We start from the raw sequence: 8822 nt of genomic DNA, 5'->3' as shown, positions 1-8822 counted from the left end.
ATATCATTATTGCTGCTCTGTATTTCCCATGGTTATTATTCCATTACTTAATACAGTAAGATTTATGATAGATAAAGCTTCACAATTCCTTATCTGCAATTCCAAATTCCAAAACATTTTTTTTTCTTAATTTTTTGGTGTAAAAACTGATCTGAACTGACATGACTCTATTTATAAAGTCTTCATTATTCCATTTGGTGTGATATTGATGCATTTCATTATGGAAACATGTGTTTGATTAGAGGCCACTGCCAGGACAACACAGGGTATGTAAAATATAGATAGTATAATATGTTACATTCCTAAAATATAAAAAAAAATTTAATTCAGAAACCTATCTGGCCCCAAGAATTTTGGATAAAGAATTGCACATCTACCAGATTTATTTTTGTTTCTCTCATTAAATATCACTATTGATGTTAATCTTTAGATATCTTTTATTCAAAGTATAATGTTTATATAGTGCTCTTATTATGTACATGGCACTATGTAAATATATTAGCTCATAAACTCCTCACAACAGCCTTATAAGTAAGTTTTACTTTCCTCATTTTACAAATGAGAAAACTAAGGTGCAGACAGATTAAGGAAACTGCCAAAATCACACAGTTACTAAGTGACAGAGCTAAGAATTGAACCTAGACAATTTTCCTTCCTAGCTTGCATTCTTTGCCAATAAACTAACTCTCCCTCTCCCTATCCCTTTCTCTCTCTCCTCTGCTTTGGAGAAGTTTAAATATCAGCCCTTTCTAAAAGCATGGGTTTTTTTACTATGAAATATCATACGTCAAAATTTTACATTTTCTTTACAAATATCCTTCAACATATTTTTTTTCATTTTATTTTATTTGGCCCTGGTGCAATTTCAGCCAATTTGTTTTCAATTGAGATCACAGATTTACTTATCCTCATTCTCAGTCTTATAGATTCTCATGTTAACCTCATCTTTAACCACCCTTTTCTTCACTGAATATCCTTGCATAATGATGAAACACCTCCTTTATTATTATGGCCTTGTCAGATGTCAGATCACATTTAAAAATTTGCATCTCGTTTAATGAGAAGTACCACCTGCTAAATAAAGCTCTGTCACTGATGTGTAGGTTTCTCTCACTCAATGGATTACATAACTGCTTCAGACAACTTTATTCTAGGCATATTAAACTCACATTTTTGAATTGAAACTGATTTGGTTTTCATTAGTTTGTCCTCAGGTAAGAATTCTCCACTACCTATTAGAAACTGAGATCATTTTTATATTGATTCATTGATTGATTGCAAGATTGAGTATATTTTATGAAGTTACCGAAAGACTATCATAACTGTGTAACACAGGGTCACTTTGAGTAAGTATATTATATTGAACTTTCCAAGTATCTATTCTTGATCATCCTAGAAATACATTGTGAGACATTAAACAAGTCACTTTAGTTCTCTGTGAAAATGAATGTGTTGCCCTTGAATACAAAGATGAAGGTTCTGACACACACACTCAGTAAAGCATTATCTTTTGTGTAATGTTGATAGACTTGTTCTGATCCAAACAATTTCTCAGGAGTCATTCAGCAGCTCGTGTTTGCCAAGTTTAGGGATGTAGTCAATGGCCACCAGAGCTAAAATGGAATCAAACCCATCAATTTTACCTCATTAGCATCATTTTGAACCAACGGAGCCAACAAGTCAGTTACTAAATTGCTGAGAAGGAAAATATATATGTGAATTGAGATTGGTGATAAAGTACATCGTTTATATAAAAAATTGAAGGCTTTACAAAGGATTACCTTGCGGACCTTTCTGCCTCTATCTCCTGAGGGAATCAAGAAGATGACCTTTTCTCCTAAGACCATGTTGAGGAGACATAGCTTGTCTCCAGCTAGTTCCTCTGAAATATTCTACATTGGTAGTATCCAACAAAATCTTTGAGGCACACCATATTTACCAAAGTGTAACAGTGTCTTGGAGGTGAAAATTTCATATTTATAGTTCATTCATCTCAACTGATTCTAAGCAATGACTTCAATGGATTCAAGTGATGAATAACAGCTCTTCTGTTTTTCCTAACCATTAGTTAAGAGATCCCTCCTCCATTCAGTGTGGTAGTCAAGAACATGGTTGGGGTAATCCAAGTTTTCTGATTCAAAACTCTGCTCTCAGATTCCTAACTATGTGATTTGGGGCAAATTACTTCATCTCTATAGGTCCATTTCCTCATGTGTTTGAAATGTGTTTGATTAGCGGTCACTCTAATACCAAATAAGGTATTACCTTATTCTTAATACCATAAGAAATACCAAATAAGGATGTTAATATCAACAGCCACATAGGTATAGTATGAGGATTGAATTAGTTAATTCATAAAAAGCATTTACAAGAGGATTTGGCACATAGTAAGTGCTCCATAAATGTGAACTCCCACCCTGTGGCACTAACTTTTCCTACCTCTCTCAAGATCCAAGCCAAGTTCTTGGTCTCTGTCTGTCTCTCTCTCTGTCTCTTTTCTTCATTCAAGTCACAGGCCTTGACCTGATTAAAACTCCTCTTCCTCATAACTAGATTAATCAACTGCATTGTTCTCAAAAACCTTCAAGTATTCTTTCCTTTTCTTGATTTTGGACCACTATACTTATCTTGCCATTGAAATTTTGCCATTGAAATCTTGCCATTTTCAACGATGTTGATGGGACTAGAGGTTATTATGCTAAGCAAAATAAGTAATTCAAAGAAAGACAAATACTGTATGATTTCACTCATGTGTGGAATTTAAGAAACAAAACAGAAGAGCATAGGGGAAAGGAAGGGAAAAAAAACAACACAAAATTAGAGAGGGAGACAAACCATAAGAGATTCTTAATCATAGGAAACACACTGAGGGTTGCTGGAGGGGAGGCGGATAGAGGGATGGGGTAACTAGATGATGGGCATTAAGGAGGGCATATGATGTAATGAACACTGGGTGTTATAGAAAACTGTTGAATCACTGACCTCTATCTCTGAAACTAATATATGTTAATTAATTGAATTTAAATTTAAAAAAAGAAAAATGCTGTCATCCAATATATAGTTTGCCCTTTTTACTCAACACTATGTTGCCAATATTCATTCATGTTGTATATAATGATTGTTGATTTTCAGTATCATCTTCAATATCATTCTATTATATGAATATATTGCAGTTTACTCTCCTATTGATAAAGAGTTGAGTTGTTTCTAGCCTTTTAAAAAATTATAAACATCATTGCTATAAAAATTCTTATGTATGCCTCCTGGTCATACATGTGAAGTGTTTCTCCTGGTTATATATCTAAGAGTAGGATTGCTGCGTTGGAGAGTATACAAATATTCAACTTTGTGAGATAAGTAATGCCAAATAGTTTTCAATTCTCTCACGGTTTACAAGAATCCTACTTTCTCCCAATATTTGGTATTGTTACATGTAACTTTTGCCAATCTGGTGGGGGTGACATGTTATATATCTGCTTTTAATAGGATGGAAGAAGGAGTCCTCTTAAAGCTTTCTAAACTTCCTCTTTCTTTCTATATATTAAGAGCTTGCAGCCTCATTTGACATTACTGTGCTTGGGAGTTCCTTTGAGAGAAAGTATTTATTTGTCTGATAGTTTCTGCTAATGGTATAGAAACTGAGATGGGATGGAGTCTGCTAACTGGGTAGTTTACATGTTGTTTTTAAGTTGATCTTGCATACACATACTAAAATTTCTTGTTAATGCTCTACAGAAATGGAAATTACATTCTTTAATATTGGCCCATTAATTGGATCTTGAGTTTACTGCAAAACTATTTTAAATAAAAGCTTTTTTCAATCTGTTGATCTGGAATATTTCCACTGAATCAAATTTAGTAAATACATCTTTGTATATTTCTTTGTATTTTAGTTGTACCAAAGAGATCCAACTTACCTTCTTTTGATACAGTTACATTTACATGATGTGGCACAAATTGATCTCTATTTATATAGCTAAAGGAATTTCAAAACTCCAAATGATTATCTTACTCCTGTTACCCACTGAGCTGACCCATACATGTTAGCCAGGGAAATAACTCCAAACAGAGGGTGCTAATACACTGTGCCCTAAAATGTGTGGGGTTTTTTAATTGAAAAAGCCATCTTGTATATAAATAGTTTTCATCAATAACTAAAAACATATAGATATGAAAAGGAAGAATTCAAGACAAATGGCTATATATATATATATATATGAACTTGTTTTTTAAAGCCCCTTGTGTTTATTGTCTTTAAAAACAAACACCAGTTTGTCATTTGTCTATTTTTTCTTGCCTTTGAATGAAAGATTTTTGAAGGGGGGGGCTGTGTATTTGTTTTATGTTTCTTATGTTTCTTTATTATATTGTTAAATATAGTATTATATCCCAAAAGGGAACTCAGAATATTAATTGAGTGCAAAAGTCCCCGCTGTACCATTAATATTTGTTGACTAACAAAATGACTGAGTGAATATTCATGACCAAACCATAAGAAAGTTGTAGCTACTTTCTTTCCTATGGTACAGCATTTATTATTGGAAACAATCATCCATCAGGGTGAATACATTTATGTCAGGTGAGTGTTTTTCAACTTTGTTTATATAGCTAACACTGTATTTAGTCAAGTTGCTATCAGCCATTGGTTTCTTTAAGTCCGAGTGTTAAGCTTCATTTCCTCATTCCTATGATGCCAGGTATTCACGTTCTGTATTGATCAAGGGACATCAGGTGCTTCTGTGACAAGACTGACTTCTTCCACAAGCTCCAAGTAATGCCTTTTCTTTGTATCACGCAGCATGTGAGAGATTTTTTGTTGTTTGTTTGCTTTTGGTATTTTGTAAGTGGTGATCTATAAGATGGGGCAAATCCAGAGGTTAAGTCTTTATTTCTCACATGAATTGCAACATGACAACATCCTTACCTGTAGTAGTCAGCCTGCAAGATGGCCCTCAGTGATTCCTACTTCCTGGTATTTACATTCTTGTGTGTTCCCCCTCCCCTATATTGTACATGGATTGGTCTGTATAACCAACAGAATGTGGCAGAAGTAGTGGTATGTCACTTGTAAGATTAGGTTATAAAAGACTGTAAGAACCCAGGGGCCACAGGCCAAATCAGAACCTCAGTTGGTTCTATAAGGTACTTTCTCTGAGACTGGGAAGTGCCAACCCAGATCCTGAGCTAAAAAGGCCCAAGTCTTTCTTGGACCTTGAAAAGTAAAAGACAGAAAAACTTGTATATGTAAATAGAAGTAAGTAGGAATTTTACTAAAAGATAGTGGGAAAAAGAGAGCACCTAATAAGAAATGAAATACTGACAGAGGCTAGCACATGGTTGAATCTTAAAAAAATCCTAAGGGAAAGAAGCCAGTCACAAAAGACCAGATATTGTATGATACTGTTTGTATGTAATGTCCAGAATATGTGAATTTATAGACACAGAAGATAGATTGCTAGTTGCCTAGAACTGCAGGGATGTGAGTAGGGGGAGCTTGGGGTATGATAGCTTAGTTCAGAGTTTCTTTTGGAAGTCATGAAAATGTTTAACATTGAGTGTGGTAATAACTGGAAAACTCTGTGAATATACTAAAGCTATTCACTTGTATATTTTGAATGGGTCAGTCATAGTATATGAATTATATCTCAATAAAGCTGTTAAAAAAAAAAGACTTTGGCTTCCATTTTGGGCTTTCTAGCTCTTCCATCACTTCCAACACTCTGGAGGAAGCCAGCTTCCATGTTTTGAGGACACTTAGACAACCCACTCATGGAAAGGCTTATGTAGTGAGGAAACTTGTGAATGATATTTGCTAGTTAGTTTGTAGTTTCCTATTATGAGTGATATTAGGCTATTCAATATGTTTATTTTTATTTATTTGAGAGAGAGAGCAGGAGGAGTGGCAGAAGGAGAGGGAGAGAGAGAATCCTCAAGCAGACTGCCTACTGAGGATGGAGCCGGTGGTGGGGCTCAATCCCAGGACCCCAAATTCATGACCTGAAATGAAATCAAGAGCTGGCAGCTTAGCTGACTGAGCCAACTAGGCACCTTAAGCCAAATTTAATATTTTTAAAGACATTTGTAGGAGGATAACAAGAAATATAAACATTAAATCCGTATTCCATGACATTAAGAGACATCTTTAACCCCAATGTATAGTACATGAAGGCCAAAAGTGATCGAGAAATGACAAATGACTTAACAAGCCAGAGAATGGTAAAACTTAGAGACTGCAGAGGAAAAAGACAACAGTAACAAGATGGATTTGTTCCATGGAACCTGAGAATGCCACAGGATTTGGAGGGGTGAAGAATATATGCAGGCATATTGTGGGTTTAGAAAGTATCCCAATACTTTCTTAACCAGTGCAAATAAAAGTTATGTTTATACTATTACTGTAAGTATGCAATAGCACTATGTCTAAAAAGCCAATGTACATACCTTAATTTAAAAATGCTTGATTGCTAAAAAATGCTAACCATAATCTGAGCTTTCAGTGGCTCATAATCACTGATTATAGAACACTGTAACAAATATAATAAGGAAAAAGTTTGAAATATCACAATAATTACCAAAATGTGGGGCATCTGGGTAGCTCAGTGGTTGAGTGTCTGCCTTTGGCTCAGGTCGTGATCCCGGGGTCCTGGGATTGAATCCTGCATTAGGCTACCCACGGGGAGCCTGCTTCTCCCTCTGCCTGTGTCTCTGCCTCTCTGTGTCTCTCATAAATATATAAATAAAATATTAAAAAAAAAAATTACCAAAGTGTAACACAGAGACATTAAGTGAGCAAATGCTGTTGGAAAAATGGTGCCGATAGGTTTGTTCAACACAGAGTTGCCACAAACCATTGATTTGTAAAAAACATTCTCTCAGCTAGCCCATTCATTTCCTTTAGATCTTGCTCAAAAGTAATCTTTTTTTTTAAGTTTTTATTTATTTATTCATGAGAGACACAGAGAGAGAGAGAAGCAGAGACATAGGCAGAGGGAGAAGCAGGCTCCACACAGGGAGCTCAATGTGGGACTCGAATCTAGATCCAGGGATCACACCCTTAGCCAAAGGCAGACACTCAACCACTGAGCCACCCAGGGGTCTTGCTCAAAAGTAATCTTAACAGAGGGACCTTCCATGGTCACCCTATATTAAATAGCATCCGTCATCATCATCTTCCTTAACTTGCTTTATTTGTGTCACAGCATATGGTTAGAGATGTTATATATTTACTTGCCTAATTATTATGTATCTACCTTGACTAAAACGTAAGCTGTTGCTGGCAAAGACTTTCTCTGTTTGTGCTCACTACTGTATCTTCAGCACCTCGTATAGCACCTGGTACACAGTAGATACATGATGAAAATTCGTTGGCTGAATGAATCAATCAATACTCAAAAGTGTTGATAATATGCTTTTTCTCTTTTAATTAGTTAATATGATTAGTTATCACAATAAATTCTCTGATCTCAAACTATTCTTGCATTCCTGATGTGATCCTACTCAGTCTGGTATTTAATTTTTAAAAAATGCTTCTGAATTTTATTTGCTAGTATTTTAGTTAATATTTTCTCAGTACCTTTTTAAAAATTGTGGCAGCTTTGTCAGATTTTGTTTTTGTATTTACTTTGGATTGAAACAAATGAATGTCTTTTTCTCCCCCCTCAAGGCAGCCTAGATTTATTTTGCTAAGAGAAGAGAGATGAGTTTGCTCTATTTTGTATAACCAGGATTATTTCAGCCCATATTGTTCTTTATTGTCTGAGACTGAGTTTTCTCTCAACTTTTCTTTTAAATGTATTTCTTTTGTAAAAAAAAGATTTTATTTATTTGTGTGTGTGTGTGAGAGAGAGAGAGAGAGAGAGAGAGAGCGTGAGCAGGGAGAAAGGCAGAGGAGGAGGAGGGGGAGGGAGAGAGAAAGGGAGAGAATCTCAAGCAGACTCCATGCAGAGCCCAACACGAGGCTGAATCTCACAACCCTGAGATCACAACCTGAGCCAAAACCAAGAGTCAGACACTTAACTGATTGTGCCACCCTCTCACCTCCAATATTTAACTGATATTTAATTGATGACTAAAGATAATTGTTAGGAATATCATTTCTATGTGTTGGCACAGTGATACCCTCATTGGCTGTTGGCAGTAAGTAGGTATGTTTACTGTGACCTGAAAGACACCCAGACTTGCTATGCATTTAAAATTTTGTCAGCATTCTCATTTTTTGCTGTTCCTTCTTGACTTTTCTCTCAGAAATCTGCATGTTTATTTGTTCCTTATCATCTCCCATGGGTTCTAAAAATAACCCACTTGTTAAAATTGCGCCTAAGATTAAAGTCAATAGGCTTTAGCCTGAAGGAATCCATTGTGGCAAAATGAAAGACATTAACAAGTTTTGACATCTTTTTTGGTTGTTTAGTTTTTTCCTGTATGCTTACTATTCTATTCTACATTACTATGCTATTAGATAGAATATAAGAAGAAAGGCAATACAGAGTTACCTGGGTTCAAATCATGGCTAGTTCTGGGCTTTTGGGCAAGAAGCATAAATTTTCTAAGCCTCAGCAAAATGGGGAGAATGATTATATTTACTACATATGGTTGTTATAAGGCTTAAGTGGTTTAATACATGTAAAACACTTAGAATGGTGCCTAGAAGATAGCCCCCGAGTTTAACTTTTATTATTATTATTACTAGATTCCCAGAGTAGCTTTGCCTGGTATTCTTCAAGTGCCTGATGAACACAGATGAAGATGTTCAAGGCTCTATTGAAATGTTTTTGCATCTTAAGTTTGGTGTTATAATTTTACAGTATTAACAGCATCCTTAT

At 35.3% G+C, this 8822-nt stretch overlaps 1 protein-coding gene across 1 annotated transcript in view; it reads left to right on the top strand.

Annotated features, from left to right (window-relative positions):
• The window catches only part of NRG2 (neuregulin 2), a 241148-nt gene that overhangs the window by 5893 nt on the left and 226433 nt on the right, over positions 1 to 8822 (top strand). The gene's annotated exons all lie outside the window — the stretch shown is intronic.

Source organism: Canis aureus, chromosome 5 (genome assembly GCF_053574225.1).
Source record: "Canis aureus isolate CA01 chromosome 5, VMU_Caureus_v.1.0, whole genome shotgun sequence".
NCBI classification, from domain to species: Eukaryota; Metazoa; Chordata; class Mammalia; order Carnivora; family Canidae; genus Canis; species Canis aureus.
This window is presented reverse-complemented; position numbering and strand designations above follow the sequence as displayed.